Consider the following 26984-nt stretch of genomic DNA (forward strand, 5'->3'; position numbering starts at 1 on the left):
TAGATACATAGATACCTACAACATATGAAATAAATAGCTTATAAGTCCACAGAAGAGTAGAAATGTCTCAGTTCAACTCAGTTCCATGAGACAGTTAATATACTAGCAGTTCTTCATTGCACGAGGGCTACTGGGTGCAAGTCAAGGAAGCAGACAACTGAGTCTTCTGTAGGGCAATACACCACAAGCAGCCAACAGGCAGGGCGTGTCACCAACAGTCAGCCAGATGACAGGGCCTGACAGTCCCCAGTTTAAGTGGTGTATACACCAGCATTGTGGTCTAAACAGGTCTTGAAGGAACCTCAAACTATAGCAACACAGTCCAAGGGTTGGTGTCCCACAGGTATTGTAGCTCCCATGTTAAGGCAGAGAATTAGCTAAGTCCAATCATCAGAGAGCAATAGACAGAAAGGTGAGGCTTGCTGAGCCATTTATTTCTTTGTCCTTCAATTGAACTGCAACCTTATTAACCCTACATGTGTTTATTGGCCAGGTTGGCACAATAATCCTACCTAGCAGAGTATAGATATACCTGATTTTTGGTAGTAAGTCCATGTTTTTCTTTCATGCTATCTCCCACCCCATCAGCCATAGAGTTTTAAATTCAATGACAATTGCGACTTTAAAAAATTTTACATCTCAGTGAAAATTTATTTAGTCCTACCTTTTAAAGCAAAATTATGGGTGCTGGAATACTGGACTCTGGAGCATTTTGAAATACCATGTGTTATTTTTCATCTTCCATAAGCAGTGTGCTGAGATTTATATTTTCATTGGTTGGGTGTTTATATTTCTGTGTGAATTTTGTGTGTGTATTCACACACACGCAGTATGTGTAGACCTTGTCTAATTCTTACGGTGCCTTCAGAAAAGCTCTAATCAAAACAGTGGTTTCTGAGATGATGTGCTGGATCTGTTTCATTCAAGGCAGAGATGTCATCTAATACATTTATGGCAAATGTTTTTCTTGGTATCACAAATGGGAAAACCTGATAGATTATCTCAAATGATTCAGGACAATCACAGGGCTTATGATGAAGAATTTGTGGAAAATTGAAAATTTCATTGGGGAATAAAAAACCAGGAGAGTTATGATAAAGGAGGTCTATGCGTACAGTTAGTTACCTTTTGAATGGTTGCAAAAGGGTATTTCCTATGAACAAGTCCTTGGGTTTGCATCACTGTATCAGGCAATATCAGATTTATCCATTATGTATTACCACAAAATTATAGAAATCTTTATTAAACAAATATCAAAACAGGGAGCTATTGTCTCTGGACATCTCCTTCTAGATCTATATATTTCTTCAGGTGGTATTTCCATCTACCTGTGGACTTTTTGTTATGGGCTATGCTTTGAATTGCTATATACAAGTTTAGCATTTGGAAGCCACTAGTTGCCCTGTGGAAAAAAGATGAAGCTTTCTACTCCCATACAATTATGGTCCCAGAAACAGCACGGTAGATTTTCCCTGTTCCATAGGGTCACTGACAGTCAAAATTGACTAGATGGCAGTGAGTGAGTTTAACCCTAGGCAGAATGGGTTATACACGGGGCTCCTGACCACCAAGTCATCAGTCCACAGGAGCAAGATGAGACTTTCTAATCCCATAAAGATTTATCATCTAAGAAATCCAAGGAGGCAATACTAAGTTGTCCTATGGAGTCGCTGCGAGTCAAAATCCCCCTGGCAGTGAGTGAGTGGCCTTTCTCAGAAGAATTGTGTACTCTTCTCAACAACAGTCTGCCACTATGGAGCGACTCCAATTTGTGTTCCTTTTATAAAACTCTATAGGGACAAGATCAGTGCTCATGGATGGATGGAGTAAAGTTTCTGAACCGAATTCTCCTGAGATTGTCCTTTACTATCCTCCTCAAAGATGAAGCAGCTGCATGGTCCTGATGCAGGCAGAGAGGACCCTCTGGGCAATTTTGTGGCTTTTTCCCTGTGAATACAGGTTTTTTAATATTTCTTCAAAATAAGACCTTGTGATTTTCCTATGTCCTGTGAGAATATTTTTCAAGATTATTTCTCTGGGATACCAAAAATATTTGCCATAACCTTTAGAGCTGTGTTTCCTGCACAATTGATTTAATTGGACAGGTGTTTGCTTGTTTTTTTTCAAGGCTACCTAAGGAGACTAAGACAAGTGCTTTACTGAGAGACTTGTTTGCAACCATCCACAGACTAGAGTCGGGTTCAAGCACATTTTGGTTAGAATAACACATGCATGTATACACTAAAGCCTTGGTAGCAATACTTTTTAACTTACCCTCTTACAAAGTTCAGAATATGCACGTTTACCTGCATACTTATAAACATGTAGTTGGTAATTTAAAATATTTTCTCATGTGTAAAAGAGACCAGATTGATTATTTATATCTGATTGTTTATTTCTTTGCTAATGCTGCATTCAAGGGTACAGGGGACTTAGCATTCCTTTAGTGGTTTAATAAGGCAATCAAATCCCCATTTCCACGATTTATTTTTCTGTTGTCATTTTTTATCTTCTCTATTGTCTATCTCCTGGGAGAGCTTGAAGAGTTTTCATTATTATTTTTAATTTGATTGCCAAACTTTTTTGGTACACTATTAGAATAATTAAATTATACATGACATTTAGTGAAATTTGAATTTTATGATATTGCTTTTGTCCAAGAACATAATATCCTTTTAAATTATTAGCTTTTGTTTATGTCTGTCAATATATAGTTTATTTTTTTTAATGTATAATCCTTGTACCTTTATTGTTGCATGTATATATTTATTCGATGGTAATTAAGGATTATTTTTAAACCTTATTGACAGAATTACTACACTTCAATTTTTGGTAAGCAGTTGCTGATATGGAAAATATAGTTGTGGTTTTAAATTTTTTCTAGTGGCTAGCAGGGATACTCAATTCAACTGTTACACAAATATAATCTTGGATGGAACTGTAATTGTGTTTTCATCCTTATTATCAAATTTTAGGAAGACTTTTTCAATTTTTCATATGTCTATCTCCCCATATTTCATGCTTTCAGTTTATTAGCTAGAACCTCCTAAACAATATCAGTTAAAATGGTGATGATGGGAAACCTTATCTTGTATCATATTTTAGTAACAAAAGAGTGCATACAAATAGAGCAACATTATGTAAGCCCAGCTAGACTGCGTCTCTAAGGAGCCAACCACCTCATTGGCTCGCTTAGGGCACCTGGAACCTTTTGAACGGCTTGTGGTTAGCCACTCAACATCTCACCCCAACACCCTCGGGCTTCCAGTAACTTTTATTAAAAAGAGTTTAATTTTAATCCTTGTAACCAAGTTTGTTTGCTTTACTTTGTTTTCTTGTTACATTGAATTAATCTTCTTTCTCCCTTTGAACTTTGTTAGGAATGATTGCTATTTTTACCTAATTCCCTTTTGATATATGATTTTTTAGGTAGCAATTTATGCTGATAAATTTCCTGATTGCTAGTTTCAAAAATAGTTGAAGCACTTTTAATTATTTCCGCTGGTGTGAAATAATGTTAACAGGAACTGCTACTATAGGATCAAATAAAACTCCCAGGAACATATGCACTAGTGACTTTTACACATAAAACTCCAGTTGTTTTTCATTGATTCTATTTTTATTTCTATTTTTAAAATTTACTCACAAAGTATTATTGAAATATATTTTATGTGTCACAGAATTTAACTATTCAATCCTTTTAGGAAGAATTGGGCAATCACCACCACAATTAATTTCAACATTTTCTTCATACTCCTGTTAGTTACGCACTTCCACCTACACCCCTTGCCATGAGTCTAAAAAACCCCACACTCACTGCCATCAAGTTGATGCTGACTCATAGTGCCATAGGGTTAGGGTAGAAAATCCATTGTGAGATTTTGAGACTGTAACTCTTTACAGGAGTCGAAAGCCCCAAGTTTATTGCTAAGAAAGTCTGGTGGTTTTGAAGTGCTGGCCTTGTAATTAACAGCCCAATATGCAAACACTACTACACTGAGTCTTCTTACCATGCCCTAGGTAATTATTAGTCAAGTTATTGTCTCTATTGATTTACCTATCTTTGATTTCATATGCAGATGATAATAGAACCCAAGCAGGAAGCAAACAAACAAGCCAAAAGAACCCAATAACAGGGACTTAGAAAAAACATAGAAAAGGCCTCAATACAAAAGAAAGCAGGAAATATTAAACTTAAACAACGTTACAAAGGGAGATCAAATTTTAAGGTATTTTATTTTAACCCCACCGCATCTACCATAGTTGACTTTACAATACTCTTCGTGTGATAGCAAAACTATTCACACCATTGGACTATGTTCAGAGGGGATTCACCTGAGTCTTAATCCATGTAGGGACCAAGCTAACAGATTCTGTGTTTCTACTGTACTCCACAGCCTTCTGCAAAGTGTGTGTTCACAGGTTAAACTCTGATATGATTTTGATTTTATGCAATCCTGGGATAACACATGTTAGTGTGCTTCTTCCATGTTGACTTAGATGATGCCTCACCACGTGGCTGATTATTTCAAGAGGAGCCTTCAAGACCTCAGATGCTATACTTTTTGGTAGCTGGCCACAGTCCAGTTTCTTTATCATACTTTGCTATGGCACCCATATCATCATGAGGGCGAATGTTGAGGACCATTTCATAAGAACTAGTTGATCTTAAATAGGGACTAGAATTAAGTGCTATCTCAAAATCATTTCACAAATCTATGCTTTATACTTCAGAACATCAGTATCTTTTTATGATAGAGAACATTGTGTATTATCTCCTTGAGGTATAAATAACATCATTCTATAGATAGTGTCATTAATTTAGCCTAAAGTATAGACTTTAAATACTGTTGTTAAATGAGATTTTACAGATATAGGTTGGTTTCATATCTAAATACATAAAATATTGACTTGTACAGATTAATTTGTTAAGTAAATGGACACTATTACATATATAATACATGCATACTAGAGGTTGGTGATTACACTCATCCTCTCATCCACAGAACTATGCCTACCAGATTAGTATATGTCACAAGAAAGCAAAGAGGGCATTAAAATAGTAAATATATGGTTCTACTGAGCCTCCATTCAGTGGGCACCCCCAAAGCAAGAAATCCAAAACAAAATATACTGATTTCCAATTCCATAACCTTTGTAGTGCTAGGTAATACAATTTAGACATGAAGGGGAAGCAAACTGATTGGGAAGGAAGATTTCAAACTTTCATTGTAAGTAGATAATATTATTATTTCTATAGAAAGCCTCAAAGAGAGTACAACAAAATGCTTAGAACTAATAAGCAACTGTAGCAGGAAGCATGATCAATATAAAAGTGACATTTTCTATATTCGACCAATTAATAATTGGAAATTAAAATAGTAACACAATGTTATTTATATTAGGATCAAAATAAATATTCAGGATAAATATAACAAAGTGTGCATAAGCTCCATATGAAAGAAAATATAAAACTTCCATAAAAGGTGTTAAAGATCTAGTGAAAAAGTTTACCTATGTTCAAATATTAAAAGCATTTAATTTATTTGTTGATTCATCACAACTGATCTTTAGTTCATATAACCCATTCAAAATCTCCCCCCAAATTTTTGTGATTATCAACAAAAAATATCTTAAAAAAGTAAATTATTTTAAAGTTTATTTAAAGACAAAAATTACCCAGAGCAGTCAATTCAATACTGAAGAAAAAAAAAGTTGGAGGACAGAAAGAAATTTACTACAAATCTTAATTAAGAACTAAAATGATCAAGAGAGTGTGTTATTGATGAAGGATTACATATATGATTAATAAATAAATAGGAGAGTGGACTACTAAACAATAAAGAGTCCATAAATAGATTCACATAAGGTAGGTCAATGTAGGAACGGAACAAAGGGGATCAATGAGGGAAAGAATGATGTTCCTGAATGTGGTCATGAAGTCCATTCTGACTCAGAGTCACCCTATGTGTAAGAGCTCAAAACTCTTCCCAATTTTGATTACGTTTTCAGTTTCTTTATGTTTTTGCATAATCTGACATATTCTTCTTCCAGCCAGAAGCAAGTTGACATAAACAATAATAGCCTTCTCATCAGTCCTTTCTGAATCTGGCTTGAACAACCGCAGCTACTTGTCAATGTCCTGATGCAACCATTTTCAAATTACTTCAGCGAAATATTTGTGCTCATTATTAAAGACGTGGTGTTAATCCATCTCGCTGAGTCTTTCTCTTTTGCACCGAGTACTATGTACTTCCCAGGAATATGTCTTTCCTGATAATATGTGAAAAGGACATGAACATTATGGCTCTCATGTTTTGACAAATTTTAATTTTCCTAGATTCATATTACACATTCCACATTTTTAAAATTAGTGGATATTTGAAGCTAATTCTAATTTTAAAGTTCCTCATCAGTCTATAAAGTTCCCCAAAGCTTTGTTCTATCCATTTCATAAAGGTCCAGACTGCTTTGAGAAGACAACTTTTCACCAGTCATATTTTGAGGGCCTTACAAACTGAAGCACTCAGTTTTGGCACTATGCCAAATAAGATTCCACTGATATTCATAAAGTTTCAATGGATTATACCTCTGAAGTTTACTGCCTATTTCATCTTCCTAACCATTTCTTAATCTAAACCGTTGTTCCACTAAACCTGTCCACCATGTGTGACCCTTTTAGGTACGTGAAATACCAATGGCATAGCTTCTAGCATCTACATATACACAACCACCTCAATATGACAACATTATAAACTAATGGTGGCATATGTCTACATGAAAACGGACTGCTGTTGACTGGATTCTGACTAAAAATAACCCATAGGAGAGGGTAGAACTGCCCCTGTGGGGTTTCAAGACTGTTACCATATATAGAAGTATAACATCTCATCTGTCTCTTATGGAGTGGCTCCTGGTGCTGAAATACTGACGTTGACCTTAACAGCCTACCGCTTAACCATCATCCCACCAGGGCTCCTATAAATCATTACAACAAGGAGACATGACTATATACTTTTAAAAGTGTATAAAAGTCCACACGCTACTTCCATCACTCTGCTCTTCCATGGTGGGGGTGGAGAATGGAATAGCCACTTTGGAAGACAACCTGGCAGCTTCTTACATATCTAATCACAGGATTAGCATAGCACCCAGCAATTATATTACCAGGTACTTATACTACATATTTGTTCTCATAAAAACCTACATGTGAATGTTTAAGGGAGACTTATTCATAGTTGAAAAATTGGAAGTAATCAAAATGTTATATAATCAGTGAAAAGATGAACAAAATATCAAATTGTACATGGAAGTTTTATTCAGTGATTTTCATACAAAGAAATAGAATTATCATTGAACTAAAAGAAGGAACATTACATTCATAACAGTAAGAAGCCAGTCTGAAAAAGCTTCAAGTCTGAATCCAACTACATGATGTTCTGGAAAAGCCAAAACTATGTAGACAGAGAAAAATCCGTGGCTAAGTGGTGTGATTGAGGGAGTGATGCATACATGGGACACAAAGCAGAGTAAGAGCGGGAGGTTATTTTATGTGATACTATGGTGAGCTCAGGACATTATCTACTTGTCAAAACCCATAGGACTCTAACAAATTATGAAACCCAGTGTAAACTATAGGCTTTAAATTAATAGTGAATTTCATTTTGTCATCAGTTAAAACCAATACATAAAGGAAATGCAGACATAAAGGAAATTATAGAAAAAAACAGTGTGCATGGGTATGGATTATGTGAAAACTATAATTTCTCCAAAAATGATATGTAAAACTAAAATGGTTCTAAAACTAAAATATATGTGTGGACATACATAGGTGATCAAAAACTGAAACTCGCTTCCATTCAGTCAATTCCAACTCATTGTAACCTTTTATGACAAAATAAAGGTGTTCCCTAGACTTTCTGAGACGATAAATCTTTACCAAAACTTCCAGAGAGGCTTGAAGGATTAGAACTACTGACCTTGTAGTAACAGCTCAATGCACAAACCACTTTAACACAAGGTTCCGCATACATATGCCCATAAATTAAAACGTATATTATGACTAGGGTTCACACATGTGTAGGTTTATTCCAGAACAAAAACATATTCAAACATTTCTCTGTGATCAATGGATCCTGGGGAAACAATTTCTCTTAACAACATATTTGTCTTAGTTGTCTTTAAAAAAGGCCAATCAAAAATGACTTTGCAGTAGTTATATAATTTATTGTCAATTTGAGACTTACCAGTAAAGAGGTGACATTTGTCCTGTCAATCAAGTCACAGCTTGATGACCTCATTTGGAGGCACTAAGGAGATAAATAGCTTGCTGGAGGTGGGACACATGCTCACTCTCTGGGAGACATTGCAGCTAAGACACATGGAGCTCTGCTAGTGCCCTGAGCTGGAGAAGCCACGTGGAGACCCCTGCCAGCACTGAGATGCTTACAATGCCATTGGGTCCACAAGACTTCCCACCCACTGTCCTGTGATCTTCCTGCATTTGGTATCATTGCATGAGTTTTGTGAGTCTGAAGAGAACTTTATACATTTGTATTGGACATATGGACTAATATAGGACTTATGAACTTGATCTGGAATGGGCTGGGATATTTTCTTAATGTAAAATTACTCTTTATATAAATCTCTTTCTTATACACATATGAATCTCCCTAAATTTGTTTCTCTAATCCATCCAGACTAACATCCAGATTTTCAAACGGGTCTGCTCAACCAGTAAAATTCAAAGCAGAGGTCAGCTAATAGGATTATGGTGACTTTGGGGACATTAAAAAGGGGTAATGAAGGATAATCTTGATATATTTTGTCAAAGGACTCAGGACAATCTTTGGCTTATTTGGAAAATGTTTTATGAAAATTATAAACTGCACGGGTGAGAAAAGGGCCAGGAAATATAGAGCAATGAATTTTTTTTCTATCCTGACAATATGTCTACTCACTCTTTGAAGATCTCAAGGAATACTGATGAGATATTCCTTGTGAAACCTTACATATCTCCTACCTTCCCTATCTTGCCCCTTCAGACTTCTTTAAGTTCCCCAAAGCACATAACCTTTAAAAGGAACATGCTTTTATTCCCTCAAGGTTGCTTAAACTACTGTTTGGAGGGTGTCAATCAGAGCAAAGAATTATTCAAGAAAGGAAGAGAGCAATGGAAGGCACCTTCAGAAGTATATGCACCTAAATGGAAAATTCTAGGAAACAACATATTCACATTTTTATAATTATGTTTAATAAAACTATTCATTAGTTTGCAGTAATGCTTGTTTACTTACTCACTTGTTTACTTACTTATCTGTGGGTGGGTGGGTGTGTATGTGTGCTTCAAAAATTGTGTGAAAAAAGTGGAATTAAAATACCATAAAATACTCCCACGACCATTTAGAAATCTCTTTTTGTACATATGTATAGCTATCTATCATCTATATATCGATCTAATTTCATTAACATTCCACTCTCTATGTACAGAAACAAAACTGTGTGAAATTATTATAATTTTCTCCTTGACTTGTTTATTTCTAAAAATAAGATTGGATGTTGAAACATTCTAAGATCATGTTAAGTTTGTGTATTTTACTGTCACAAAGTGTTAAGTTTCTATCACAGGTATACAGCTTGCTAGTTTTATAAGTTACTCAATTGATCCCTGAATTCTGTTACTTCTTCCTCTTTATTTAATTATTCCACAAATTATGCACATTAAAACTGTCATCTATATTAATAAATGTAATATTTTTAAAGTATGCAAAGCTTCATACATATTACCCTTATTTATATTTTCAGAAGTATGAAATTTTGTTTTTCTGTCCATTTTACCTGTGAGTTAGATACAGGAAGAGCAACACTGTACAAGTCACAAATTTACATATTCTTGAACATTGACATTTCATGTAATGGTTCTTGCATCTAGTGGTGAGATATTATTTAGAACATATCATATTAAAAAAAAAGAACATATCATATTAGTGACTTTCAACAGGGATTCGGATTATGTTTCCTCTCTCCTGATTATGTGATGTATATTATATGGATTATTTACCTTGAAAGTGAACTGAGAACATAAAAGTACACCATGTTAAAATTCCACTGAATAATTAATCGTTTGTTGAGTTATTATGATGGTTGGACATAGTAAATTATTAATTAATAGCTAGGGGATGAATTGATATTTTCTTGATTCAATAATCTACTGTGAAATTAAGTGATGCTTTAATCTACAGTCTATAATTTTAAAGGGTTATTAATGAAAACTTTTAAAATCTAATATTTTCTCTCCTCTTTTCTAATTTTTTTCTTATATTATTTTGCTATTCCAAACTGCATAATCTATTTTACCAGTGTTCTTGAATCCTGATCAATTTTCAACTGATTTTGTTTTAATTGTGTTAAATATATGTGTAAAAAATTTGCAACTTCAATATTCTTCATGTGTATAATTCAACCATATGTTATTGAATTAAAACAAACAAACAAGCTGAATGCCTCTTTCTGAAAGACATCCTTAGACAGTAAGGTCCATGTGAGCAGAGATTATTCTTTTATTATATTTCAGGGTCCAATATCTAGAAGTACAATGGGTGTAAATAAAAAAGCAGAAAGTATTTTGAATTAATAAACACTTATAGAATCTCAGTGACAAACAGACTAACAAATTTGCAACCCCAGATTTTTATGTTTAAATTTTGTTTTGGTTTGGTCTCCTTCCAAGTTTATTTCTGTCACTTAATCCCTAATCCTCTCATGTGAAACATTGACTCTTGATGACTTTGGTCACAATTATTTTATTTTTAGTCTGATAGGATTATCATACCTCTAAGGCCATATGCTTTGTATTCTTGCCACTCACTATCAATATAAGTACAGAGACCCTTACTGGGAAATTCAGATTTGCCACTAAATCTGATAATAAATGAGTCATTTTAAGTTCCTGTGCCCACAGGTAAAGGTACTTCATCTGCCTATAAGGATGTGTCTCTTCTTGATGGTATTTACCAGTTCAAACATGTAACCAAAACACTTTGAACAGTGAGACAAAAATCATCTGGAAAATAGATTTTCCAATACTCTAGTCAAGGCTGAAATTGAAAGACAATGCTAAGCATGTCTTTATTAGTTTCTTGTAAAATTATCTCACTGAACACTTATACATTGACAAGAGGTATACAAATCAGGATTGTTTAATTATTTTACTATTCCATATCTTTTAAAGCTACATACAGAAAATAACATCTACTTAGGGGAATAACCAAATCAGTGTGCTGACTTAATTATCAAATTAATTTACTATCATTAGCTTGTTGGATTTTGCTAATTTGAACACTTTTCTCACCCTAAATATAGGATCTACTTGGATTATACATTTAAACATTTCTTTTAAAGATGCATGTCAGAGCATTTAAAATGTTCTGTAAATTTAAAAAGATATTTTGTGATGAGAAGATACTAGCACATAGAGGGCCTGACGATGTCAGAGTCAGTTGATATGCATTTTTAACAGTATTAATACAAAACTGATGTACAAATCTTATTCTGACCACCTAAGAAGGACAGACAATAAATGAAAAGTAGAAGCTTTATTATAAATCACTAAGTAAATGGTCTCTGTGTTAGACAGGGTTCTCTAGAGAGAAAAAACCAGATTGCTAATAATTGTATGTATATTTATTTATAAAGATAAATACATATATAATACAAGAAATCAACAGTTAAATTATAAAGCAGTACGAATGGCTCAATGCAACTCACTCCCATGAGAGAGTTATGACACACTGGCAGTCCTTCAAGCCTTGAGGGCCACCAGGTAGTCCTCTGTAGAGCTAGGCTATTCCAGCAAAGGCAGCAAACAGCAAGGCAGGTCAATAACTGTCAGCCAGGTCACCAACAGTCAGTCCCCAGCTCAAGAGATGTAAATTCCAATCATGTAGTCTTAAAGGGACCTCAACTTACAGCGACACAGTGCACAGGCTATGCGTCCCACAGGTAGTGTAGCCTGTAAATTGAGGCACAGAACAAGCAAGGCAGCCGCATACCGGTCCAATGATCAAAGAGCGAGAGACAAGGTGAGGCTCACCCCACTTGTGTTTATCGGCCAGGCTGGCACAATAAACTATCTCAATCTCCATTAATATGGGAGGAAAATGAAGACTAGCTAGAGAACTTAAAAATTTATTTTTAAAAAAGTAGGATTCCATTATGTTGCTAGTACTGTGATAATTTATACATAACATAATTCAGAAAATATTTGTGTAGAAGACAATCAACAACATGGCAAAACCCTAGGAGATCTTTTTAAAGCTCTTGAGAATGACAACCTGATGTCTTTCAAAATTCTTTTTAAAAAACAAAATTCATTATTAAGTGACATATACTCAATAGCTAGAAGACATAGGTACAGGAACTAAGTGTTGGGAATCTGAAAAACCAGCATTCTCTCTGTTCCACTTCCTATTTCTACATCTTCATGATTTGTATTATAAAATTTCTTATTTCTTGAGCGATAGTGAACTAAAGATATGTTTGTAGTTTGAGGGTCCCTTTGCCAAAAGACTAGTGAGCAAAGAAGAAGAGTAATATTATATATTTAAAAACTCACTGCCATGGAGTCAATGCTGATTAATAGTGAGTTTCTGAGACTGTAACTGTTTATGGAAGTAGAAAGCCTAGTCTTTGTCCTGAGTAGCTGCTAATGGTTTAGAACTGTGGACCATGTGAATCATAGTCCAACCCATAACCCCTATTATCATGAAGAAATATGAGTGCTGTGATAAAGTGAGACAGGGAGGAATTGTGTGAAACTCACTGAACTTTCAGGGATATTCCTTGGTGTCCTTTTTACTTTGAGATAATATTGAAAAAGCCATTGAATCAACCCAGGTCAGAGAGATCAGGGTGAAAAAGCTCAGTTCTCCCAGAGATGAAAGTGTGAATTAACCTACTTTTCAAGTAACCAATTTACATCATGAGGACCAACTGCACTACTAGTAGTCTCTAGCTTCTTCCAAAATATTTAGTTCTAAAAATTTACTTATTTATTTTTATAAATGAAGACTAGCCAGCACCTTAAAGAAATCAGTGGTAGATCAGAATGGATGGACATATTGTGACTAACAGGTGGATCTGAGTGGTGTGTAAGGTGAATTATAGCAGACACTTTGGGTTACCCAACGTATCAATAAATTCAAACTCATACTCCCTGCCATTGGATCCCTTCTTTTTCATAGGGACTGTATAGGGCAGAGTGGAACTGTCTCTGCTGGTGGGTTCAAACCACTGACCCTGAGATTAGCAGTCCAAAGTATAGACCACTATGCCAGAAGAGTTCCTAAACTGACAATGACAATTCTATTTAAATGTGTACAAATCCAGCGCTTTTTACTGAAAATATCCTTGAGGAATTACTTAAGGTTTTCCTCTGACTGCATGGGCAAATTCTGCCTATGCTGGCAGAGAGAGGGCACATCAGATCTTAATTGGTAGAAATGTACTGCCATTTTCACACGACTCATGTGGGATGACTTGAAGGATGTTCCCTACAGTTGTTCAGATGTTCCTTTAGCGATTGAGCCCTAGTCTACCACAGCAGTAACCTTCCCAATAGTGCATCCTATATTGATATCCTCCGTTCTCTCTTTCTCTTAGCTTTGCCTTTTTCACTATTTTATTCCAGGAATACTTTCGTCACAAATTGTGTACACTCAACTCTTTGTTTCGTTGTCAGTTACTGGTGACATTAATTTTAAGACTTATCAGATAGTGATTAGATTGTAAGTAACAATAAATAAATAAATAACGGGGCAGAATTGTGAAAGAGTTTGAAATGTAGATATGGCTGGTTATTGACTATTTTAATACGCTTCTTATGAAATCCAGTTTGGAAATTTTATGGTTGAACAAATATTTAAAAATTATGAGCAAGCCTTGCTATATAAAGGGAGAATATTCTAGGGGAAGGCGACAGTATAAATCACAAGGTTGGACTTCTCTGATAGGTTTAGAAATAGGGAAGTGGCCATGGACTATGTAATATAATGAAAGAAGAGAAGAAAGTCTGAGATAGGATATACTAGATCCCATAGAAACCTGTATTAGAAGGTGAGTTAGTCAAAGTTCATTGTGCGAACTTGGCTGATTAAGCACATGTGGGTAAATTGAAGGGTGGAGGGATAAATGGCTCAGTGAGCCTCGCCTTTCTAGTTCTCAGGTCTTTGTGATGGTTGGACCAGGGTGTAGCTGCCTTAGCCAGTACCCTGCTTCAGCTAGCAAGGCCCACTTCCTATAAGACAACCTTGTGGAGAAGCCACATGAACCTACCCCGATGCTGCCCTGGGTGCTGGAACATCCATGTGGAGACCCCTGCCAGCACTGAGATGTTTACACATTCACTGATTCGGCTTTCCTCCTGCAGTCGGTGCCATTGCGTGTGTTTTGTGAGATGGAGGAGGATTGGTGTCAGACATATGGATTAATGTTGGAATTGTGGGCTTGGGCAGCACTGGGTTGGGATGCTTTCTTGATGCACACTTAACTTTTATATAAAACTCTCTCTTATATTTGAGTTTCTGTGCATGTGTTTCTCTTATGTACCCAGACTGACACAGAAGGTAAATTCTGAGCATTAGTTGGGAGGCAGGTTCCAGTTTACGGTGGGAATCTGGTACCTATTCTGAGTCTCCAGGTAGAGTCAGCATCTTCTGAGTTCTCTCTGATGATTACATTGACTGGCAATGTACAAAGCTTTCCTTCAGACAGAACGTTCTTTTTACTACTTCTCTGGTCAACTCAGAACAGAACAACGTAGTTCACAGGAACTTGACTCGGTTTGCCCACAATGGAAATTGGGGTGCCAGGGCCTCATGCTTTCGAGTCATTCCCCAATCAAGATAGTCAGAGGGCCTCAGAACTAATCATGTAAACTTTTCTAGTCTGCAAATATGTATATAGCTCAATGTTGGCCTTGTTTCCCTTTATGTAGGTATGCCTGCAACTATGATGAATTGATCTTCCAACAATAATGATTTTTTGTGACAATTTCTGTCATTCCCACGGACTATGTAAGTACAATGTAGCCATGTGTACTTTGGACACCATTATGGCCTAATGTTGATGGTCACCCTTATGTGGATGATTTGTCTTTGTCTTGTCTAAGACTAAATAAAGGGATCTCTATAAAGTATATTGGATTCTGGTTCTCTTTTTCCCTTATAGCTAATTAAATATATTTGCTTTTTAGTAAGGTCTTGTGTTTTATTCTGAAAAGGTGCAAGAAAGGGTTTTGAAAAACTTGAATGATGTTTTTCAAGGATTCTTTTTGTTGCTGTATGTAGAATGTAATAACCAGTGAAGAGGTTTCTGACAAAATTTGGGGAAAGATTGCAATTACAAGCACCGTGGCAGTAGTATCAGCAATGAGGTTTAGCTTCTGAATGTATGTTGAAGGTTGAGTCCATTGAATCTATTTAAGGATTGGAACTATGTAGAAGAGAAAGAAAAATCAAGGATAACTCCCATCTTTTGGACTCAAAGAATTGGATAGAAAGAAAAATGAAAGATATAGGAAAAGAAATATGCTTTAATAAGTATATTTGGAGTTCCATTTTAGAGTTGTTAACTTTGGGGTGCTTATTATATATTCACTATCTTAGATTGAGTTATCTAGAAAATGGCTCATACAGTTTTAAGCTGAGTTTCCACTAATAACTTATACCCACAGATGTCCACTTATTGGTGGGCCTGTGAAAAGGTATTGGTCTCCTGTAATTAGTGTCAGCCTCGGGCCAGGGTCTGATAATCTTTGAAAGGTTTGATCATTTCTTTTCTCCAATAACCACTCTGTTATAAAAGGCCACATCTTCCTATGAGAAATGTGGGAGAAAGATTAATAGTATAAATTTTGGGCTGTGTCATGGGGTCCATCCAGAAAGTGACCTGACCTCCCCTTCATTCAAGGTGCCATTGGATCTGTAAATTGGCTCAAATCTGGGAACTTACCAGAGCATTAGAACTTTCTATTCTCATTATTAGATTTAGACTACTATTCACCTAACCAAGAATTTTTCCTCTTGTACAGATCTAGTAAATATTTAGTAGATTTCCTATCTTTGTAAATCAGTGGTTCTCAACTTTCCTAATGCGATGACCCTTTAATACGTTCCTCATGTTGTAGTGACTCCCAACCATAAAATTTTTTTTGCTACTTCATAACTGTAATTTTGCTACTGTTATGAATTGGGCAACCTCTGTGAAAGGGTTATTTGACTCCCAAAGGGGTTGCAACCCACAGGATGAGAACCGCTGGTAGTAAATCCTAGGGATGCCTTGCCTAAATAGTCAATACCTAACTCCATACATGTCAGCTGATTCCAATTACTACTTCTATTCTGCTTCCCATTACAATAACCATGCTTACATTGTCTCTGTGGGTTAAATCCAGTCATGTTGCCTCTACTGTTATGGGCTCAGTCAGTTCCATTAAGTATAGTGTCTTAATTCAATTAGGGCAGTTACCATAGTAAAACCTTACATAAAATATCATTCTCAGCAGTCTTCAAAGATGCTAGGACTACCTTCACAAATAGTTCATTACTATTGTAAATAAAAGTGTGTCTTCTGAACACACCATTTTTGAGTAATTGGGTCTATAATGATTTTCAGTCGCTGGGTTCAATATGTCAATTTCCCTAAGCCTTTAAAGTTTTCTTCTAGTGTACCAAGGCATGTCTGTTTCTTAATCTTGACTTATTGCAAGCCATTAAGATATCCATTCTTTAAGCAGCCAACCAAATTAAACTATTAATGTTTTCCTAATGTTTTAAGATTCAAGTCAGCTCTCAGCATGATCCAAATGTATATTCTTTGTTCCATAAACTTACATCCTTAATACCCATTCCTACATATATTCTCAAGGTTTTTGTTTGTAACAGAAAACTCTAGCAATTGTTTTAGAGTGGAGTGCATGTCGTCATGATCCCATTTATCCTTCACTTTTGGGAGTCTCCCTGGGTATTGAATCTATTTATAAGTCTAAAAGCAATATTGAATGGTAAGGCTGATACTTGAGGGGGGGTAGCTCCAAGTTCTATTTTAACAAACACAGTTGAGTTCATCTCAAATGTGGGTGGAAGTGATAATGATTTTAATGATCATGACTTTGTGGGCAAAGGTGGAGTAATCACAGGTGGGAGTATAGGTATTACTGGATGAAGTGATTCAATGGAATGTAGGGGTCTGGTGGTTTCATTTTCCTTTTATCTGCCCATTTGTTCCCATTTCAACTTTCAGGGTACCATTTCTGCCCAGTCAATACCCTCACATTGATATCAGCTACCCTTTAGGTGGGAAATTCAGTTGGCTATGTAAATTATCCACTCATATCATGAATCTGGATTTGGGTTTCAATAATATGAACTCTGTAACTATAAGAAATAAGGTTTTTTGGGGGAAGAGAGACTCCGGATAGGGCAAGATATGACAAAATAACGATGTATAAATTACCAAGGGCACATGAGGGAGGGGGAAGCGGGGAGGGAGGGGAAAAAAAGAGGACCTGATGCAAAGGGCTTAAGTGGAGAGCAAATGCTTTGAGAATGATTGGGGCAGGGAATGTATGGATGTGCTTTATACAATTGATGTATGTATATGTATGGATTGTGATAAGAGTTGTATGAGTCCCTAATAAAATGTAAAAAAAAGGAAAAAAAAGAAAATCAAGGAAAAAGGGAAGGATGTACAGATTCGGAGTTTTATTAGTAGTTTAAAGAGTGGAATATAAAGTCAATAGCCTGAAATGTTACCCCAACCTATGTTACAATAAAAAATGTTTTCAAGAAAAAAAGAAATAAGGTTTTCTTTCAGGGAACAAGTAGGAACTTAGATATCTTTCATTCTATACTTGAGCTGCAACTGAATTTCTGAGCTCACCTCTTTCTTTTACCACATTGTCTAGTTTAAGTAATACCAACCAACCAGCTGCCCTGTACTTTTCAGCCTGACATTACAGAAAAAATATATATCAAATACATGATCACTCTGAGCCTTCCCTTTCAGCAGTATTTCATCAAAGGTGTTTGAGTGTGATTTAGTCACCCTTATACCATGGATTAGCAATAGCTACTTTACTAATTGTACAGAGCTATCAATTGTACTTGTGGAGGAAGTTATCAGTGTCTTAGAAACTTGTTACACTTGAAAGCAATTTTAAAACTCATCGTTATGATTTTTTTTTCTCTAGACATTTCTCTTGGTAACAAATGTCTTAGTCGGGATTCTTTACAGAAGTAAAATGGTGAAGCTTGTGTGTGTGTGTATATATAATTTTATATCAATAATTTGGCTTACACAATTGTGAAAGCAGGCAAGTCCAAGTCTGGGCAGGTTCTAAGTCTGTGGGGTATTAGTCTGGAAGCTTCTCCTGATTTGTGTAGATATGAGAGTAGATGAACCTAAGATTGACAAGATGATCGCAGGTTGGTGACTGTAGAGACAATAGAATCCAACATCAACAAGTCAGATTTCAGGCCACTGACAACTTTCAGCATCTATAGGCAACAAGGCAGGGTATTAGTTGAAGTCCAAAGACCTACAAGTAAGTGAGCCAGATGTGGGATCCAGAACCAGCAAAGTTTTTCAGAGTCCTCTTACATGGACCGCAGGCCATACCTGCAAGAAAACTCTTTTAATTCATTGTCTCAGGACTGGATCTAGTAAGGTAGTAAGGGTGTTGCTTACCCCTCAAATCTTCTTCCCACTGATGGCCTTATCAAAGCATATTCCATCGTGGCAGAGATTTCCTTTTTTTAAATCACACCATGGAAAATCCCTAGGTTTTAACCAAGAAACCACTGATATAACCCCGGTTCAGTTATATTCACACAAAACCTAACTATCATATCCATGTAGGGATAAAGTAGATCACCCACTACCATTGAATCAATTCTGACTCACAGATACCTTGTAGGACAGAGTAGAGAATATTGTGGGTTTCTAGGCTGTACATTTTTGTAGGAACAGACAGTCTCATCTTTCTCTCAAAGAGCAGCTGGTGTTTTCGAACCATTGACCTTGTGATTAGAAGCTCAACTTGTAAAACAGTAGAACTTGTATAGAAGTATGAATTTCCTGGGAAATAACTGGACTTTAGATATTTATTTAGAGTTACATGGAGTGTCAGACTTATGAACATTGAGATTGTAGGTATCTCCAACTTACCCTTCAGTGTTATGTACATTTGTCCTCACTTTGAAACAACTCAACTCACCCTTACAAAAAATGTTTTATCCCAATCGCTTCAATCTGCTACTTGTGCAGTTGCTAAATAATTGAAAAAAAGAATGTGAGCATTTTCTTGAACAAAGAACGTGAAAGAACTGTCTGAAGCTGTTGCTTGGGGTCCTGGTGCCATCGTGGTTACAAGTTGGGCTACTAACTGCACATCAGCAGTTGGAGTCACCAGCATCTGAGACAGAGCGTGTGGGGGCTTTCCACTCCCAACAGCAGCAGACACTCACAGGGGCACTTCTACCTTGTCCTAGAAGGTTGCTATCACGACAGAGACTCAATGGCAGTAGGATTGAATTTTGGTTGGAACCTCTCACCTACTTCCCTTCAAATTTACCTTAAAGACAGCAGTGGATCTCACTTAAAACTGTGAGACATAGTCATCCAAACACATACTTTATATTAAAAAAAAATTTTTTGTATGTATCAAATGACAAGAAATCCAATATTTTCAAATTTATGGATGGAATTTAAACAATTTTAATCAATTTTGTACCTTCTTTTGTGATTTTGGGGCTAAAACACTAAATGCTGGATGAAATAAACCCTTTTTTAAAATTAATTCAGACAATTCATCCTAAAAACAATAATAGGAATTCAGTCACTTAGAGTGTTGATGAAAGTAGATAATCATAATTTCAATCAGCCAAAAGAATAAGCAGGAAAATAAGGGAGAATTGAAAATTGGTATAATATTTAGTTCTAAAGCAAATGTTAACTGAACTAATAATAAGAATCTCAAAGAAGATCCAAAATTATATCAAGTACTTTCTAAATAACAACAAAATCCCTATTGGCTTTTGTCATGTTCTGTTAACGGTACAAGGAATCATTCTCCTTGGACAAATCCCAAATTTTATACGAGACAGATAAGCATTTATAACTGATATTAGATTTTCAGTGTTTATGAAGGGAATTTCTCACATTGTTTTAAATATAGGGAACAATTCCATATATCCACAGTAGAGTGGCAATTTACTATGCATGAACCGATAGTACGATCTACTATGTATGAAACTAAATAACTTGATTGTTTAGATTTAGTAATTCTGTTTAAACTGCTCTTTGATATGTTAGTAAATAAAGCTAATCTAAGTACTTTAAAATTATCTCAAGCAGTGATATCTCTGTGTTTGTGAGAGATGTTGTTTTCCATCAGTGTGGCATAACAGGTTGATACCCATAGAAAATAATTCTTGAGTTTACTCTGAAATACTGTCTCTTATGAAGTTGCAGGATTGAATTATAGGAACCTTCTAATATGGATTAACCTCATATTGAGTTGATTTCAGTATTATAGAACCAAGGAAATGAAAGAATTTTAGAATAGCCTGTGGCTTTCATTGAAGGATTTGATACAATAAACTCTGTGATTTTACCTTTTTCAGTTAGTTACTTATTTTTGGCAGGAGAAAGATTGTCATGTGGGTTGTATGAAAATGATATTCCTATTCTTTTCTAATTTTTTTGATGGGGAAAATTGTGAAATAAATCAGTGAACGTTTCAATGATTTAAAGCCCATTCTCAGCTAGCTGTTAGTCCTGTTCCTTTTTTTATTTGCTCGCCTGTCTCCATTATTGCAATGCATCCTCCAGCTTCCAGTAAGAAGCTTTTGTTGCTTTTGTTTCCATCTCTGCTCTCTGTCCCCCCACAGTCCTGGAGGTCTGCACAGGTGCTTTTCCTCAGCACAGACACAGCTTGCCACTGCCACCTCGGGGCAGAGACTAAACACTTGAAGCTCCACTGGCAGAAATCAGAGTTCAGCTACATTGTTGCTTTTGTTTCCATCTCTCCTGTCTATCCCCCACAGTCGTGGAGGGCTGCACAGGATCTTTTTCTTGGTTCAGCCTCGTCTTGCTGCCGCCTCCTTGGGGCACGCACTAAACCCTTGAAGCTCCATGGGTGGGGGTTGGGACTCAGCTATATGATTGCTTTTGTTTCCCTCTCTCCCAGCACAGTCTAAGCGGTCTTACTTTTTTTCTCTCTCCTCTTTGTCTCCTTCCTGTTTTCTCACACTCCAGACCACTCCCCTTAGCCTAGGGCATTTACACCTGCACTACACCCAGCTAGGTAAGCTCCACCCTGTGTAGCTAGCCCAAGGCTGGAGAAAGCCCTGCTTTCCCTCCAGGGGATACTCTGCCCAACTTCTCACCGGGATATTTCTGCCTGTGTAGCATGGGGTATAAGGCAGCTAGGTCAACACTGGTCAGCATTCCAAGTTGTTGCAGGAACCTCTGCCCAACCTCCACAACACCAAAGCAGGCAAACACCCAGACCTCGAGAATCAAGTGGAGGAAGCAGAGAACTGCATAAATGACTTGGAGGACAGTCAAATAGACTTTAACAAACGCACACAAAAATCTAATAAGATCACTAGAGAAGCTGAAGAAAACTTAAGGTCTATGTGTAATGCTATGAATCGGAACAACTTTAGAATTTTGCCTTACTGGAGGAAGACACAACAAATAAGTCATCTGCAACAACAGTGAGAGAATTCTTGGAGGAAAATTTCCCCAGCTTAATGAATGAAAACCAGGCAACAATTCAGGAAGCTGAAAGAACAGCTATTAGATTGAATCCCAAGAAGAAGTCACCAGGGCACATAATAGTTAAACTATCCAACTTTGAGGAAAAGGAGAAAATCATGAGATCAACTAGGGAAAAAACAAGAAATCACATATAAAGGTTCCCAAATAAGAATATGCTCAGACCAATCAGCAGAAACTATGAAGAAAAGGAGAGCGTGGAGTAACATTCCAAAAATTGAAGGAAAACAACGCAAACCCAGGAATACTCTACCAACCCAAATTATTGATCAATATAGATGGAGAAGTAAGAGTCTTCCCAGACAAGGAAAAACTCAAAGAATAGGTTAGAAGAAACCCAGCCCTACAAAAGATCCTTGCCGACCCAGTATGGCAAGAAGAACAACACTCACAAAGCAGAAATAAGAGAACGCCACATAAAACAACAAAGAGAAAATAGACCCCAAGATAGCATTGGCTTAAGGATGGAAAGAAGTCAAGAATGACACACACACATACACACACACACACACACACACACACACACACGCACAGCAAGCTAATGAGTAAGGAAAGTAGGAAAACGCCCAACACAAAAGGTATAAGATGACATCACAGAGTCCACAGGTGCAGATAATAAACCTTAATATCAATGGCCTGAACTCAGCCATTAAAAGACTGAGACTAGCAGACTGGCTTAGAAAACACAACCCATCAATCTGCTGTCTACAGGAGACATATCTCAATGCTACAGACAAAAATAGACTGAGAATCAAAGGCTGGAAAAAGGCATACCAATCAAACTGCAATTCAAAGAAATTGACTTCAAAGTTCAAACTATTAAAAGAAATAAGAAGGGACACTATACAATGATCAAGGGAATGGTAGACAAAGAACCACTAAACACTGTAAACATATATTCCCTGAATGCGAGACCCGCTGAATACGTCAACCAGACACTCCGAAAGATGAAAAAAGAAATCACAACCTCAATAATTATAGTGGGTGACTTCAACACACCGCTCTCTGACAAAGGTAGATCACAGGAAAAAAACTCAACAAGGAGGCCAGAGATTTGAAAACTACAATTATACAAATTGATCTAATAGATATTTACAGAGCTTTTCATCCAAATTAAAAGAACATACATTATTCTGAAGCACACATGGTACCATAGACCACATGCTGGGGCATTAGGCCAATCTACATAAATTTAAGCACATTAATATTTTACAGACCTCTCTCTCTAACCAATTTCCATAAGGCTGGAAATCAACAAAAGGAAGACGAAAAAACAAGAGCAAACAATTGGAGGATGAAAAACTCTGTATTGCAAAAGGAGTGTGTACTGGCAAAGATCAGAGACGAAATTACAAAATTTCTAGAAACCAAGAGAATGAGCACACAACATACAAAAACTTATGGGACACAGCAAAGGCAGTTATCAGAGGAAGTTTCATAGCCATACATGCACAACTGAGAAAGGAAGAGACTCATGATTGATATGCTGGCACAAAATTTACAACTACAGTAGAGTCAACAGGACAATTCTACTTATAGCAAAAGAAAAGAAATCATAAAAATCAGGACTGAGTTTCAGGAGAGGGAAAATAAGAAAACTATGGAAAAAGTTAATGCTGGTAAAAGTGGTTCATTGAAAGGATAAACAGAACTGACAGACCACTGGGAAACCTAACAAAGGAAGGAGGGAACAAATTTCAATAGCAAGAATAAGAGATGAAAGAGGGGTATTACAACAGATCCTAATGAAATATAAAGGATAATTGCACAGTACTACAAAGTTGTACTTCAATGAATTCAACAATTTGAAAGACATGGAAAAATTCTTGGAAAAACAATCCCTCCCTAGACTATCCTTGATGGACATCAAGAATTTCAACAGAACCCTAGCAATAGAAAAAACAGACAAGGTTATCAAAGGAATACCAACAAAAAAATCCCCTGGACCAGATGGCTTCACTGGAGAATTCTACCAAGCATTTAGCGAAGAACTAACACCAATCCTACACAAACTCTTCCAGAAGATAGAAAAAGTTGGCAAACTCCCAAACTCCTTCTATGAAGCTACCGGTCAAGGATCCTACAAGAATCGAGAACTACAGAACAATATCCCTAATGAACTTCGATATAAAAATCCTTGACAAAATACTAGTCAACAGAATACAAATGTATATAAAATATATAATTCAACATGACCAAGTGGGATTCATACCAGGGATGCTTCAACATACGAAAAACCATTAGTATTGTTCATCACATTGACATGAAAACTATAAGAACTACATGATAATGTTGATAGATGCAGAAAAAGCATTCAACAACATCCAACACCAATTCCTGTTTAAGACAATTGTGAAGATAGGAATGGAAGGAAAATGCCTCAAGACAATACAAGCTATATATGAAAAACCAACAGCCAATGTGGTAGTCAATGGAGAAAAGACTACCACAATCCCACTGAAAAAGGGTACCAGACAGGGTGATCCTTGTCCCAACTCCTATTTAATATCGTGCTGGAGGTTTTAGCTAACAGCATAAGGCAAAGAATAGACATCAAAAGTATTCTTCTGGGAAAGGAAGAGGTGAAACTATGGTTATCTGCAGATGATATGATTTTATATATGGAAAATCCCAAAAGTTCCACAAGAGAGTATTGGAAGCAATAGAGGAGTTTGGCAGAATGGAAGGATACAAGATCAACAAACAGAAGTCTATCAAACACATCAGATAAGACGACAGAAGAGGAGATAAAAAAGGTGGTACCCTTCACAATAGCCAAGCACAATTTGAAATATCTAGGGATATACCTGACTAAAAGAACAAAATATCTATATGGGGAAAATTTCAGAACACTATTACAATAAACCACACACAACCTTGACAAATGGAAGAACATCCCCTGCTCGTGGATTAGAAGACTCAATATAGTCAAGATGTAATTTTTGCCAAAGGCACTATATAAGTTTAATGCAATCCCAACACAATTACCCACATCTTTCTTCAAAGAAATGGAAAAACTGATTACCAAATTCATATGGAGAGGGAAGATGCCCAGAATTACAGAGAACTCCTCAAGAAGAAGGACACAGTGGGAGGGCTTGCTTTACCTGACCTTAGCACATACTATGGAGCCACAGTTGCCAAAACCACATGGTATTGGTACTATGAAAAATACTCAGAACAATGGAAAAGAACTGAAAACCCAGAAATAAAGTCACCAGAATACAGACAAGTCATCTTTGATAAGGGCCCCCAAAATATAAAATGGGAAGCAGATGTCCTCTTAACAAGTGTTTCTGGAAAAAGTGGATATTTACCTGCAGAAAAATGAAGATCCTTATCTCATGCCTTGCACAAGAATAAACTCAAGGTGGACCACATACCTTGAGTTAAACCCCAAACTATTAGGGCCATCAATTGGGGACTTGGGACCAACTTGAGAACTTTGGCACAGGGAATACATAGTCTATCAGCACTAGGAAAGGCACAAACGCAGAGGAGGCACAAATTGACAAATGGGATATACTGAAGATAAAACACCTGTATACATTGAAAGAATTCACCAAGAGAGTAATAGAAGAGTCCACGGACTGGGAAAACATCTTTAGTAATGACACATCAGACAAAGGTCTTATACTAAATCTACAATACTGTACTAACTTCCAAAAAGAAAAAAAAACAACAACTAATTGTCCACTGAGGAGGTGGCAAAGGACCTGAACAGAAGTTTCACAGGGGCATAAATCTAAATGACCAACAAACATATGAGAAAATGCTCCCAACCTTTAGCCATAAGAGAAATGCAAATTAAAACAACAATGAGGTACTACCTAACACATTCAAAAGTAGCCCAATACAAAAACCCAGAAAGCAACAAGTGTTGGAGGGGCAGTGGAGAGACAGGAACTCTCATCCACTGCTGGTGGACTTGTAAGTATGTATGACCACTATGGAAACTGATCTGCGGTAGCTAAAATAGATGGAAATAGAGTCATCATATGATCCAGCAATCTCCCTAATGGGCATATACCCAGAAGAGGCAAGGAAAAACCAAGCCCAGACATCTCTGCTCCAGTGTTCATTGCAGCACAGTTCACAATTGCAAGGAGTTGGAAGCAACCCAAATTGCCATCAACTGATGATTGGATTAAAAAACTGCGTTATGTACATACAATGGAGTACCATACATCGCTAAAAAGCAGCGATTAACGTATGAAGCACATTGCTGCATGGGAAGAACTGGAGGAAATCATGCTAATGGAAGTAAGTCAAGCACAAAAGGACAAGTACAACATGAGTCCGCTGAGGTAAGCTTTTTAAAAAAATACAAAAGGGGCATGGGGAAATTGCTACTGTATACAAACCTTTCTGGGGTGAGCACCAGGTAATATAGTAGGGACCAGATCAAATACAGGATACACATGGTATACAACTAAAAAGGAGGTGGGGAAAGGAAAAATAATAATAAAAAGAAATCAGTAGCAGGGGCACAGAGCACTAACCCACCCAAGGTGAGAGCACTGTTTATATCTCCAAAAGGAAAAAGGGACCAGACTTCAACCCAGTGCTCCAAGATGTGAAAGCAACATTCTGGTGTGGAGTAGGGAACCAGTTGTGAGGTGTGGGGAGCTGGCCCCAAATGCTAAGTGGACACCTGCACCTCCCACCAGAAGAATTTATTTAAAAAGATGTCATTGAATCTGCAGCTCCAGGAGAGGGATATATCTGATCAGAGCACACAGGAGCATATGAAGGGTGAGGAGGAGAGAGAGGAGCACACCCTGGCCCATCAGCCTGTAACGACGATGTTCCCAATTAGAGCAGCCAGTTGGCAGAGAGGACCACATGGCCGGCTCCACTAAGAGACATGACGCCCCTCACTGGCCCACAGTCCTATAGGGGACAGCACCAGAGACACAGTGTGGGCATTGCACCCGATAGGATCCCACCACACCGAGGCAAAACATTAAGGGGGTGCAACAGAACAGCAAGGGAATGGAGTGGCCAGGTCCCCAGGAAATTCTGAAGGTGGACTTTGGGGTCAGTGCTGGCCTGGAAACACTCTTAAAGGCCAACAAACAATCCTTGAACTAACTACAAGGTTTTCTTTATTGTGTTTTTTTTGTCATTGGTTTGTTGTTGTT

This window comes from Tenrec ecaudatus, chromosome 6 (assembly GCF_050624435.1).
Source record: "Tenrec ecaudatus isolate mTenEca1 chromosome 6, mTenEca1.hap1, whole genome shotgun sequence".
Classification (NCBI taxonomy): domain Eukaryota; kingdom Metazoa; phylum Chordata; class Mammalia; order Afrosoricida; family Tenrecidae; genus Tenrec; species Tenrec ecaudatus.